Below are 14,731 nucleotides of genomic sequence, written 5' to 3' on the forward strand. Positions count from 1 at the left end.
CGGCTTTGATTATTTATTGGGATCGAGGTGCGCTATAGATTCTTATACTTGCGTTTGTCTTTCAGGATGCTTTTCCAGTAGAGAGTCACTGGTCGAATTCAATTTATGGAGGGCCGGATTGGAAAAATAATTGGGATTATATCCGTGACGAAAGGGATCGATTGCACGCTTGGTTGTTAATCATGCACGGGGCACTAGTTGAGTAGACGTGGGCAATGTAACGGCAAATTGGAGAGTTGACGAGCATTTAAATTTTTCCGATCATCTTTATCGAATTATTATAATATTATACATGCATCCGTTAAGTCTATCAAATAATACAGACGTTTGTCTTTTAACGCGAAAAATGCAGACTTTTAAGGGATATGGACTTAAGAGTCACTAGAGTTTGGCGTTGGTAATTTTTATCAATCACCTATGAAAAAGTTCCGAAAGTAATCAATATTCTCTCTGTAGTAGAGCTACTTTGGTCTCATAAATAAATCATAGTGAAGTGAAGATTAAAAATTTTCCTTTTTTCGAGTTAACAAGTATCGTGTGTACAGGCAACGTTTATTCAATTAAGAACTTTCCCAAGCGAAAGTTGAAAATTTACTTTTCCGTAAGTCTTCGTCCAAGAGACAGGAAGTTGTCATTTCCTGTCAAATCCTAAACTAATTTTCTAAACGATTGAAAATTGAAAGATTTATTTTTCCACTCGGAACTTCAGAGCTCGTAAAAAATTAGTCAAAAATCTAACGTTCTATAAGCATACCCTTAGCTCATTACAGTCAATCCCGTCCCTCGAACAAGAAAAAATCGAATCCATAAAACTCATCCAACACGTATGTGTCGTTCCTCATTACGCGTCGACAATCGGAGCGATTGACTCTCCTGACACGCTGTCGCGGGCTCGGGCCTCGGCGTAATTGCGAGGAGCTCCGCTATTCTTGGTTAACCTTGTAAGTGGGACAGCTGCTTCTGAGCGAGTATTTCTGCAGGTATAGTATGAGGAGTTGTGCGCAATTGAGTCGTCGGGCTTGTCGTCCATCGCCTTTTCGACAGCGCACTCGTGTCTGTTGGCCTGATTTCGTGACGCTTTTGTGCGTGTGCTTTTTTTCTCTCCGTTGTTAGAGTGTGATTTATTAATGAGGTAATTGAACCGAGTTTTTCTGGAACGAGCAAACATTTATTCGTGTACATTCAATAAAAAAAGATAAAAATTTCCTCGTTGCTGAAAACGCGAATGGACTTCGTAGAACATGAATACGTGATGCCTCTACGGAATGTTTTGATTTTCAATTATTCAAATGAGCTTTGCAGTGTCGCGGAATGAAAAGATTTGAAAAATCGAATTATGCAAAGAAATAGCTATAGGGTATGCGAACTAAAGTTCGCACTGCTGCAGGGAAGAAGCTTAAAGCGGGATATGTTAATCATGTTCCTTCTCCTAATAAAAAATTCGTGCTCGAGATACAAATCAAATATTTTATTACAAGTCTAGCATCAAAATGCAGAAAATATAATTTTATTAAGTTTAAGTTGAATTCACTATAGTTTTGAATGGGAAAAAATGCAAAGGTCATTCCGCTCATTCGCAAGAGATGAGCGCGTCGTGTCGACTCTAAACGCAATAGGCACCTTCGAAGAGAGTAAAAAAAGGCCTGACGGGGCGAAGTATATCGGCCAATGAGAGAAAAAGCACGAGGAAATAGAAATTGCTACTACTACTACTGCTACTGTTTTCGCGAAATGAGGTTTCGGGAGGACACGATCGTTTGCGGTGGTGTGAGGTGATAGAGCGCCTTTTTTGGCACACATTCCGACAGCTTTGGTTTTTATTGCTGCGATGGAAGAAACTAAATTTATTTACAAGCGTCTGTATGTAAAAAAGTTTTTAATTATTTTCGAGTTTATAAAACGCATCAAGCGGGAAAAAATAAAAGTTTACAAGAAGCTAGGAGGTCATATTGAGCTAGGAGTGCAAGTACTTTAGCTGCAAAGGCAAAGGAGTTTGCCGTATACCTGGACTCCGAGCATGAGAATTGTAAGTCAAAGAAATCGTCGCCGAGAACGTTATTATAAATAACGTCCTGGCGCTATAGCGAAACTTACTATAAACATCCTGGCATATTCAACTTGTGTTTCTGCATCAGATGTACTTTTTAGGCACGAACGCGACACGGAAGTGCCTTATAGTTTCGTGTGCGAAAAATGTGTGAGATGCGATATCTCACGCAATTTTCGATCGATCGGGCTGAAATTTTAGGAGAAGTCTCCTTTTGCAAAAGCTAAAAAACTATTTTTTTTATCCCGATCCTCTACGTCGTTTTGAAATGCGGGCATAATTTGTTCGATTTTTAAGCGTTTTTTTAATAAAAATTTTTCTGTGATGCGATTATCTCGGAAAGAGTTTAATCAATAGGGCTAAAAATTTGTGTGCGAACTCCCCTCGTAATACTAAGCTGACAGATTTATTTTGGGCTTGATCCTGCACGTATACCCATAATACGGTCACCTCCAAAAATCGCGAAAAACGGTTTTTTAGCTCTAAGTCGAATTCTAAGCATTCTACAAAAAAAGTTAAATAGAAAAGTTATAGACCTTTGAAAAATACAACTTTTTCCCATTAACATCAAATCATGAAAATGCTTAGAATTCGAGTTTACAGCCCAAAATCGATTTTTTACAGCTAAAAAACCAATTATTTGCCATAAAACATTACGGATTTATCTCATATCTCATTACTCATTTATCTCATACATATATACAAAATTAAACCACTTTTTTAATTAAATTATAAAAAATGCATAATTTAGGAAATACGTAATCGCCGAATACAATCCGTGTAACTTGGCATCATATAACGACGTACGCTATATTAATTAAATCTTTTAAGCTGAATCAGTACAATTCACTTTCAAAATTCAAGTGTATTTACTGAACTAGAAAAACCTAAACTCAATAAAGAAAATTGCTTAGATTGAAGAAAAGTAGCTTACTACATCCCTCTAAACTATGCTAAATACCTAAACAATCAATTTTCTAATATTCTAATTGAAATCCTACAAACGAAATATCATCCTTATGTTTACTTCCTCTTGAAAATTGCGATACAAAAGTGTTATTATTTATCTGAAATTACAATAGAATAAAATTAAAATAAGATATATTTTAAGAATATCTACAAACAAAAATAAATAATTGATACAAATACAAAGTTACTAATTTTCCAGTAGTTTTGATGATAGTGTTGATGACCGCCAGAAGAATACCAATCAAAACTTTGACAACAATATTGAAAAAAAAAAACAGGATAATATTGTATAAGCACCGACAGGCATTACGAACGCGAAGCGCGAGCGTCAGCGGTCGTGCTTTATGCGCAAAACGCGAAGCGACGCAAGGCGGCGAGCCAACGCGGCCGTAAGGCCGCGCGTGGCGCGCTAGTTTTTATTATGAAACGTTAAACTAAAATATTTTTCTAAAAATAAAAAAAAAATAGAGGGATCAAGATTGTATTCGAAAATGTTTATACACAACAATTTTTTTTCGGCTCTGCGAGCAAAGATTTCGGATTACAGCGTGGGTAAGAGGATTGAGTCATGCTACTTTTTCGTAGCATTTTTTGAATATAGAATAAACTTGTCTTTTTACATCCGACAGTTAAATTTTAAAAATATTGATTTTTCCATCTTTCAAAGAATTATTTATACCAATAGAAAATGAATGATCATTTGTTTATAATAATGTACGATATTTGCAAAATCTATCACTGATCCCGCCGCACAATCGCTCTTTCCTCGTTCGCAAAATATACCAAAGCGTTACGTAAAAACTAAGATAGAGTCTTCCCCTAAATTCCTTCGTCTATTATATTACAACTCTTTTAGGCGAGAAAAAAATTAAGCTCCGTTCCGACGTCCTCGATCCACGAGAGTAGTATTATGACCGATTGGTGTGCGAACTGCTTTTGAATCGTACTGAAATGGAGATGTGAGTAGAGAATGATTGATCGCTGAAGGATCGAGTGTAGCCAAAGAATTAGTTTATTTAAGATAAGAGAGGGTCGATTAAAAGTTCATTTTCGCTGGATTATTTTAGTGGCGAGTGATCGAGCGAGGGTTTTAATAGTTTAAATTGACTAAGAACTTTTGCGACTCACGTATATAGCTGGATTGATTTTCAATTAATTTTCAGGGAAATTATTCGTGAGTTTTGATAAGAGTAGGTTTTGCTTATACAATGAATTATTGGTATTTACTTATTAGAGTCGAACGAAGATAACAAAATGGATTTTATGGTTTTTCAGTTGTATTATAAACATAATGTTAAAAATAAAACTGTTTTAACTCCTGAGTGCGTGAACAAGAAAAATCAGAAAAACCTACTTTCTCAAATCCATTTTAATCGATATTATTCAATTACACTCTCCACCCTTTTCTCCAATTAAAAATATATTCTATCCTTCTCCCGCATTTCTATAGCAGGTAGCCGCAAATTACTCAGTCGCGCGTTCAAACGTAATAGCGAACGCATATATAGCTGTACGCGATCGAGCTTTGGAACGAGCTTTTTTCTATCTCTCTATCTCTCCATATTACGCGTGAGCTATTCTTTTTAGCCGACCATGCAGCGCAGATATGAATCTTTCTTAAGCAATCGCGGTACACAAGATTCTTCATTGTAAGCTATTCTGATAAGGGTTGCACCTAACGATGAATAAAATATAGCACGTCAAAGATTTGCTTCGCGTTTTCGAAATTTTCGTAAGCGAAACAATGCGCACAGTTTCATCTCACATCTCACATCACACATCTCTTTTCCGGTCTATAGAGATCGGATAAACCCTGACTATACGTGTTTTCAGCGGGATATATCCTATTGATTTTCTGCGCTACAGGAGCTCGGATTTTCAGGTTTTCTCCGCCTCGAATGTATACACACACGTGCCCAATGTTTATGTATACGCGACATATATACAAAGGCGATTTTTTCAACGAGTCATGAGGAGGTAAACGTTATGAATGACACGAGGAATTGGCCTATTTACTCTCTATTCAGAATATAAATTCAGAGTCGCCTTCTTTAGCGCTGAAATTCTTTAAGAACCATTTTCTTTAAGAAATGCACGCTATTTCCGTGAATCGGACTCGACGTTTTAAAGTTTTTCTCCAAACTCTCGTGTATACATAACGTCGCTGACATAATGGCCTCAAAATACAAATTCATTCATTTTCCGGTAATACACACGAAGTTCCGTTTTCATCGCAACGAGAGTTCTCGTTCTTTTAACGCGACGGGGGGTGAATCGAGAAAAATTTTCTGCTTCCGTGAGCTGCTCTCCCATTTACATACGCGAACCAGTTAAGCGTCGCCACACAGTGGGAGAAATGGACAAAATTCGAGCCACGCGTCATTTTTAATCGTAGAGCCATGATTTTTTTAAACTCTTTAAAAAAGCATCAAGTTTAAGCTACAGGTGCGGAAATTATTGTATAACCTTCCCCTAAACCCATGTGACCCCTAGAAGCCACCCGTACCAAACCACAAGCAGTCTAACTCATCTATCCCAGGGAACAGCTAGTTAAATCGCTTTATTTTTTCTTAAAATAATTAAGCCACACACCATAAGCCAGCTAATAACCTAAATACCTCCCCCTAACCCGCTTAACCCCTAGAAACCACCCATACCAAACCACAAGCAGGCTAACTAGCCTAACCCTGGGAACAGCGAGTTAAATCGCTTAATTTTTTCTTAAAATAATTAAGCCGCACACCATAAGCCAGCTAATAACCTAAATACCTCCCCCTAACCCGCTTAACCCCTAGAAATCACCCCTACCAAACAACAAGCAATAAAACATGGTTTAAAAAACAAAATATTTATTCATGTCGATTTTTCACCTTGAAATCATTTAAGATTTAATGTTTAGAGCGAAGAAATCGTGTCCTCGAGACTTAAACTTCAGTGTCACAGTTTAATTTTTGAAAAAAAAAGGTAAAAGCACATAAAATGGCGGCTAACACGGGAATATCGTGAAAAATTTCCAGAATTATTTACTTGAAAATGATAGACTTTAGAAAAAAATTTACTGAAGAAAAAGTTCTTAGATTAAATAAAAAAATACGTTGAAATTCTATCAGAATTTTTTTGAAGATTTCTCGAATTTATTATATTATAGTATAATTTAATATAATTAAATCTATTGATCATACGAGTGTTTGATGGTTAAATGTTTATTTTTGAATTTATTAGATTATAGTATAATACATACAAATCTTGATCATACGATTTTTCAATGGCTAAATGACAACCTTGACGTGGTAAAGGGGATTAAATCTGTTTCAACGCAGATGACTAATAGCAGTTCATTCAACAATTACAGCTAACAAATAATGTGACTAATTTACTTGTAATAATGTCTTGAATTACGTGGTTATACGATTCTGCGTGTTTCCGGTCTGGCCTGTGGAGTGGGTTTTTATTATATTTAGAAAAAATAAAGCGATTTAACTTTCTGTTCCCAGGGTTATGTTAGTTAGCCTGCTTGTGGTTTGGTAGGGGTGGTTTCTAGGGGTAGGGGGTGAGTGGTTAGGTGGTTAGCTGGCTTATGGTGTGTGTCTTAATTATTTTAAGAAAAAATTAAGCGATTTAACTCGCTGTTCCCAGGGTTAGGCTAGTTAGCCTGCTTGTGGTTTGGTATGGGTGGTTTCTAGGGGTTAAGCGGGTTAGGGGGAGGTATTTAGGTTATTAGCTGGCTTATGGTGTGTGTCTTAATTATTTTAAGAAAAAATAAAGCGATTTAACTCGCTGTTCCCTGGGATAGATGAGTTAGACTGCTTGTGGTTTGGTACGGGTGGCTTCTAGGGGTCACATGGGTTTAGGGGAAGGTGATACAAGAATTTCCGCACCTGTAGCTTAAACTTGATGCTTTTTTAAAGAGTTTAAAAAAAATCATGGCTCTACGATTAAAAATGACGCGTGGCTCGAATTTTGTCCATTTTCTCCCACTGTGCGCCGTTGAGTTTTCAGAACATACATACGGACGGTGAATACGACGAGGAGAAAAAGTTGGATAAACGTTAATGTCGGGTGTTAAGGTTTTCCGTTTCGAGAAGGTTTAGGCGAGAGGTGGAATAATAAGCGTTAGATATATAAATATAATATTCACAACTTGCAACTTGTCAATCTGATAAAATATTTTTTATAACACGTGCATAAAACACGGGCCGAAAATGGGGTTTTCCGAGCGTCACACAACAAGTAGAGCGAGAGTCCCTGATCACAATACATGTATCAATTAATCCATTTTCGCCCCCTATATAGGTAGAACGAGCCTACAATAATCGGAGAATCGGAAATCGAGCGGACCGAAAATGGTAGTTTTCGCCTCTAGAGGCGAAAACTACCATTTTCGGTCCACTCGATTCATTTTTTTTGTTCATCTCCTTACTAAAGCTTTAAATCGTTAAAAACTGTTGAAACAATTTTCCAAATCAAAATTTTTCAAAATTTTCAAAATTTCTTAAAATGTTCAAATTTGCCAAAATTTTCAAATTTTCAAATTATCAAAATTCTCAAAATTTTGCAATATTTGCAGTTTATTAAAATTTTGATTTACTAAATTTTAAAAGCTTTACTAAAAATATAGTTAAATAAATAAAATAATTATGTATATATATATATATATATATATATATATATATATACACATATATATGAATCTATACACGCCCACCGTAGTGGACGACTCGAAAAACTCCATTCTCGATCCATTTCATAGGCGACCAAAATGGTCTTCCTTATACACTTGTTATAAAAAGCACGGTGAACAACGAGGGGCGAATGTGCTTTTCGAGACTCGGATGATGTTTGAACACTCGTGTCCGTCTCGGGCGCCTACGGCGCCCTCGACTACCACTCGTGCTCAATCATCATCCTCGCTTGGAAAAGCACATTTTCGCCCCTTGTTTTACAATGTACTATTGTTAAACTAACTGCATATTATTTTGAGGACTATAGTAACGCATTATCATAGATTTAATAATTGCTTATTATTCACTTTTCATAAGAAACATCACCACATCTAACAAACAAGTTTTTATTCCGTCTTTTCTCTTTGTATCCCTCAGCAAACAACGCCGCGTTGCCCAAGCGAACAAACTTTCTACCAGTACATTGATTAAAAAAAAAAAGATCCGCAGGTGTTTGCCCGTCAATTCACCAGGTACATAGTACAAGTAGCACAGATTAGAGAGCGGAACACGAGAAATGAAAGAAGCCGACAGCGTGCAGAGTTTGATTTAATAGCCGAGCGCGAATTGAAGAGTATTATAGCTCTACTCTATCTGAAAAGTTGCCAAGGCGTGCGTTCAAAACTATATGCATGCGCCTCGTGTGGCATTGGATAACTAAAACCTCATTGCTCCGACCTATAGTGAAGCGCAAAAATCTCTCGGATTTGAACAGTTTATTTTTTGCTTTAGATTCAAAGTATTTTTATTTTTACTCTCCAATTGTTTCCTGTGGGTAGGTGACAATCAAATTATTCGAAAAGTGGATTTGGTTCGACGGTTAGTTTAATTAGAGCAAAATTGGGAATTTCTCGAATTTTCTTATAATTTCGAGATTTCTATAATAATGATAAATATATAACGAAATACGAAAAAGGCGCGATCAAACTTACGTACTATATACCGTGGAAAACAAATAAGAACTGTTCCTCACCTGAAACATAAAAAGAAAGAAAAATTAGTTCGACGGCTTAATCATCGGCCTCGAATTCGCCATTCAACACCACACACTCGATTCGCCTCCACCTCAAATCATTAATTAGTGCAATTCAGATGTGACGTTGAGTATTCGCATAGCATGTATGTCTATATCGACCGTTTCGACTTTTTCCAGGCCGTCTTTTATTCCTTGCCACGACCGCAATATGAAAAAAGAAATTGGCAGACCCGCGTAGCGTGTAATTTATCGGTACACGTGTGTAGTTATCGCATTGTTTCGTTGAAATGGAAAAAAGGAAGGTCGAGCTTTTTCTTATTTCGCTACGGAAATGTGCCGCAATTTTGCTATGAGTGATTGAATATTGAACGTTTTGAAATGCGTCGTCGTTTTACTGTAGACATACGTTTGTTTAGTCATTGATTTAATCGATTTTTAATTGCTCAAAATGTGAACATTTAGCTCTGCTGTGCATTTCATTTAATTCATTTCAACCTTCTATACGTTACAGGGTACAAACACAAAACAAATACATGCGTTTATTTATATACACTCAGAAACAAAATGACCATGGCGTAGGTACTTAGTCATAAAAGAAATTAATTTTGGATTAATAATTTTTTGGCCCAGCTCTAGGGCTAGGTCGGGCCCTCCAATTACATTATAATAGATAGCCGCTCATGCTATAACTGCATGACTCACCGCTATATTACTGTATACTTCAATATGACAATCATATCACTGATTATATATATATATATATATATTTATATATATATATATATATTATATATATATATATATTTGTGAGTAGCTTTCGCCAAACTATTGTTTCAATAATTAATAATAAATATTATAAAAATTATTTCGTTGTTTTGTATTAGTATATTAATAACGTCCTTCCTCTCAATCCAATCAATACTCATTACAAACGCGAAAACGATAAGCTTCCCAAAGTAGTCCGGCGCAGTACCACACACCCCCCGCGAAGCATTACAATTTAGACTCCACTTTATTTATAACACATTCCCTCACACAGACAGAGCGTCTGTACGCTTCGTCAAGCACAACGTACAAGTAGATTTTTCCGGCGCCCCCACGTGTGTCCGGAACAATATGACGTGAAATTAAACGTACGCGAGTTTGGGGATTTGTTTTCGCGCGCCTGTTTGTCGGACGATTTGCCACTCTTGGAATTGTTTCGTTGTAGCGCGCCTGTATATACTTATTAAATTATACTATACAATATATATTATATTAAATTTACTAAGTAAGTTAGTTTACGCGCTGATTCGGGGCGCGCGTACAATTTCCGATGATGAATTTCCGGCTACACTGCGGAGTATAATAGTCCTTTGAGCTCAGGCTAATATGTGCGCCTATATAATTTAGGACTTAAGTACTGCAGAACATATTGTTAATTACGCGATTAATAATCTTGAGAGGTTGTTGTTTATAACGGCTACGAAGCTAGATTGATTGCGTCTTGCTATATAACCGGAAGATTCTGCAGAAGAGGATCAAAGTTTCGTAAAACTCTGCACTATCTAGAGCAACACAAAGTGCTCTGATCGGCAGACGCACTGATGAAAATTTATAAAAACATTGATATTTTATGAAATTATTCGTCTTATATAGCAGCGAGAGGACTTGTATGAAACGCAAGAAAATAGCGCGCCGCAACTCGTATCTCCCGGGAAAATTCATCCGTCACAGTCGGCTTTATCGTTTTACTCGTTGCGAAAGACTTGAATAATTTTTAATTTCAAGACGCGTCCGCTTATTTTAATATAATGGACGCGAGATTTTTCAGAGATGAGTACACAGATGCGGTGTTGTAGCCCATGGAAGTTTCAATTTTGTTGGGGGGGGGGGGGGCGTTACGGCTTACGTAAATTTGGATAAAAGTGTCAGGCGAGGTGAAGCTTTCTGCTATTTTCTTTCGTATACGGAGAGCGACTCTTTGTTTGAGGATATTCTGCGCAACTGTCGCAAATTTTTCGCTTTGGCGCAGAGTATTCAGGATATTTAGATTTTATGCGTGAGTCGCATATGAAACCACGTTTTCTTTTTAATAGTTTTCAATTGTATCCATTCGCATACCAACGTTGTTGTAAAGTTGCGAAACGGGTAACGACTGCACGCGTAAATTTTGATGTCGTGATTCGCACACGAAATCTATACTTATCAGTCGAAAAGACGTATTTTTCACTATTCCCGCGCAACAGCCAATGAATCTTCATCTCTAATCCAAAGCTAATACACTGCGCCATCGAATCACCCTATATAAACTCACTCTCCCATAACCCTATACAAGCGCATGCACCTCGACTCGACACCTCTGTGGTCAAAAATGCAGCGGCAGCTGCAGCTCCCACTCTGAAAATTACGTTTAAAAAAAAAACGGCGCCTCGAGAGTCATGCATGCAGAATGCAGCTGGGAGTTTAAAAATTTCAGCGCGCAGCACTCTCTCCCTCTCCATAAAACGGACAATTCCGCAGCGCGCGGAGGGATATGCGGTCGTTTCTATACATACCCGAGTACCGCTATAAACGTGCTAGCGCGTTTGTTGTTTATCAGGAGTTGTTGGCAACGCTGTGTGTGTGGGGGGGGGGGGGGGAGGTCGGTTTCGTGACGACTGACGAGTATATGTGATGTTGGCGCGCTATGCACTGGACGCGCGCTTACACGCTGTACACGTACGTATAGAGGGCGGAGTTCACTATGTGCGCTGTCGGCATGAAAATCGGATCGTGGTGCAGCCTGATTTGCGAGGCTGACTGCGTGTGTGTTGCCGTGTGTTTGACAGTTGTTTTGTCGCAGCTGAAGGAAAATACGGACCACGAGGGCGAAATTCGCTCGATGACGAGTCCTACACGTGTATTCTTAAGTCGCTTCTACGTGGTTTTTATGGGACAAGCTTTTATTGTGGACCTATGAATAAATACCGTAAAGAATATTGTGGGTACTTTAATTGAAACCACGAACCTTGTAATCACCTATTTACAAAAAAGTATGCATTTAACCATTATACGAGTCCCAAGTATCCGCGAACTCGCATGCCTGTCTACATACACATTCGCACGCGCGTACACCCACTGTTTATATCCGTTTTACCTAATTGGATGGAAAAAAAGACTCGTAACGAAAGGCTGGTCCGCCTTAACAGTACAAAGAAACAATAACACCCCGGATAATTGCGATACGCGATCTGTTTGTCAAGTTATAATTAAAAAAGCGCCGGGTTTTCTTGCCAGCCACTCGACACGCGCCACCCAATACACCTACTTGCTTGCGACTTTTTTTCCTGCAGGGCATATCGCGTGTACCAGTGTCATTCCGATGATGAAAGCCACGATATTGCCACTGCGACGGCGGCGAACGAATTCTGCTTTGTTTGAAAAGCGTATTACGTGTTCAATGTATAGTTGGTGTGCATAAGAGAGAGTATATAGTACAAATTTGATCGGCTGTATATTAAGCAAGTAGGGTGAAACCGAAAATTGACATAATATTTATGAGTTTTAACGAGCGATGCATTAGCATAATATAGTTTTGTATATTAGTGTCGAGAAAGTAAAGTAGGTTGGGCTGTTCAGTCGATGTTGTCTTTTCAATGCTGCGCGCCCGCGCGATAGTGTTTATTTTTTTCGTTGTAATAGAATGAGATGATGTTGTCGGATAAGAGCTTGATTAGTATAGTATACGTTAATGCGATACAAGATTGCGTTTGATTAATACCTCAGGCTATTTCACGCTATCCTCTTGATAATCGACCCGACTCAATGCAGTAGTCGGTTTTATCGATCCTTCTAACGCGCGAATTATAATGAAATTTTGACACGTCGCATTATCACCCGAGAGACTTAAGTGAAAATATAATGCCGAATCTCATCGCTTCGTTGAACGGAATAGATTTCTCCTAGTAGTGTCACTCAGAGCTGCCTTAACGCTGTCGACAATCGCATTAACTTCAAAGAATAAGAAAAAAGAAGCTCGCTAATTTGCGGATAACAGTCAGTATAATCCGTTCTCATGGAAACGATCTCGACGGCATATTTAATTCAACCGAGTCTCTCTTAATGAACTCGCGAGAGACTTCTCGGATCAATGGCTCCCGCGACTTCAAATGAGAAAAGTTTCTTTTCCAAAAAGTTTGAAGCTTTTGCACACGCAGAGAAGGTATGAGAATCGACGTTAATAACGCCGAACTTTCACCGATTGACTTTGCCCGACGTACGAGTGCATACAGGTGTTCTACGCGAGGCGTATACGTAGAGGGAGAAGTTCCATTATCACGAGAGAAGGCGAGAGAGATTCGTCTGAAAAGGTCGCGCACACGTGAGTCCGAACAATGTTTGCTACTTATGCAGATTGCGCTGGAATACGGTTATGTTTGCTACGGGTTTCGCATAGTTATAAACCAACAGGTTTTGCGCGTCTCGAATGGCAGATGAAATTCGAGTCAAGAGGTTTTCAATTGTTTTTAGACGCAGAGACATTTCAAAGCTAGGTTTGCTTCTTTCGAAAAATCTCTTATTCGGGATACTGCAGGAACTTTAAGGAAGAGGATGGAGACGGTAGCTTGGATCGGAATGAATGGATTGGGGGAGGGAGTAGTTCATCTGTCGAGATGACGAAAGTTTTCCGATCTTAAGACTATCGCCGTGCAAAGATTTTTCAGTTCAAGGAGCTGCAGATTTTTGCTTTAGTCTTATCGGCGAAGGTCTTTTAATTAAGGATTTTGCGGTCATTTGTCAGGCTGCTTTTTCAATCCGTTTTATCTTCTAATCTTATTTCGCTCTTTTCTTTTTTCTTTATGACAATTTTTTCTTTATCAGCAGTCACTACATTGAAACGAAAATGTATTACGAAGTTTTTGTTTAGAAAAAAAAACGTTTTTTGAAAACCCCCATGCAAACCTTGAGTCCACTTCCGTCTTACGCACTTAACAATGAACTTCCGCTAACCCAAGCCTACCGCCAAATTCGCTGCAAAATTAACGCAACACCATATGACTAAAACTTTAATCATATTAAATTATTACTGGATTTCGTCCAACTCGTTGAATCCGTAATGCATAGCTCGCCCCCTGTACCCTAAACTCGCCACCAAACTCTCTCAAGCCTCTCTTGAAAAAGCTTTCTGAAAAGCTACTGACACACACGCGAACTCATTCATAAACAACAAAGCAGGAGAAAGTTGCATGGACGTATACCTGATCCCGTGGAGTAAACTGCGAGGACCTGATTTTTAATATTTAAAGTGATTATTTACGCGGCGTCGTCAGGCAGAGCCCGATGGCCTTTGTTCCCGCGAGGTTCTGACGTTGCGAGGACGATGCCTCGACGCATAAAGGGTTTGATGAATTAGTTGCGGAGTTTGATGCAAGTTTTCTTTTGGATTTTGATGAATTTTAATTAGACTTTGAGTGGAAGTTTGAGATTGATTTTGGAATTTTCCGAACTCTAAACTTTACCTTGTATTGTTGTTTTACGTATTAGAATTTAATGATGAATGTTATTGACTTTAACAGCCCTTTTACATCGTTTTTCTGTTTGTTACCCGGCAGATTGAATTTCGCGTTGAAAATAACATGATTTTCAGTTTTACTTGCTCACTTAAAAAGGAGTAAGCAACGCAGCGCCTTGTCAAAAGAACAGCTAGGGCCCGAGAGGAAGTTGCCCTGAAAACGTGAAACTCGGCGTTAAATTTAAAATACCCAGCAACAGAGGTATACTTTTTTGCAGTTATTAAATTCTTTTTACAGTCATTACGACGCCTTCTTGCAGTTTATAAACGTAATTCCTACATAATCAAGAAGTACTTTTCGAGGACAGCAGCTTCTATCCTAGTCTTACATTTTTATCAGGATAAACATACATCCATTTCTGCACGAAACCTAGATTCTCAGCTTAAGAAGGTTACGTTCGAAACTTTTATTTCACGCAGCTCTTAACAATACAAGAAGCTTTATTCAGATTTTTCGATGCCTTATTATTGACTCGATGAGTTCG

The 14,731-nt window shown here is 38.2% G+C and overlaps 1 protein-coding gene across 4 annotated transcripts in view; it reads right to left on the minus strand.

The window, feature by feature from the left end:
- Nucleotides 1–14,731, minus strand: part of LOC100119646 (small conductance calcium-activated potassium channel protein) — a 152,279-nt gene that overhangs the window by 114,290 nt on the left and 23,258 nt on the right. Inside the window, exon 2 of one of the 4 annotated variants that reach the window (XM_031929394.2) lies at nt 8,670–8,710. The exons of the other annotated variants lie outside the window; for them this stretch is intronic. The gene's annotated coding sequence lies outside the window, so the exon portion shown is untranslated. The remainder of the gene's footprint in view (nt 1–8,669; nt 8,711–14,731) is intronic. 4 annotated transcript variants of the gene reach the window in all.

Source organism: Nasonia vitripennis, chromosome 4, assembly GCF_009193385.2.
Source record: "Nasonia vitripennis strain AsymCx chromosome 4, Nvit_psr_1.1, whole genome shotgun sequence".
NCBI lineage: Eukaryota > Metazoa > Arthropoda > Insecta > Hymenoptera > Pteromalidae > Nasonia > Nasonia vitripennis.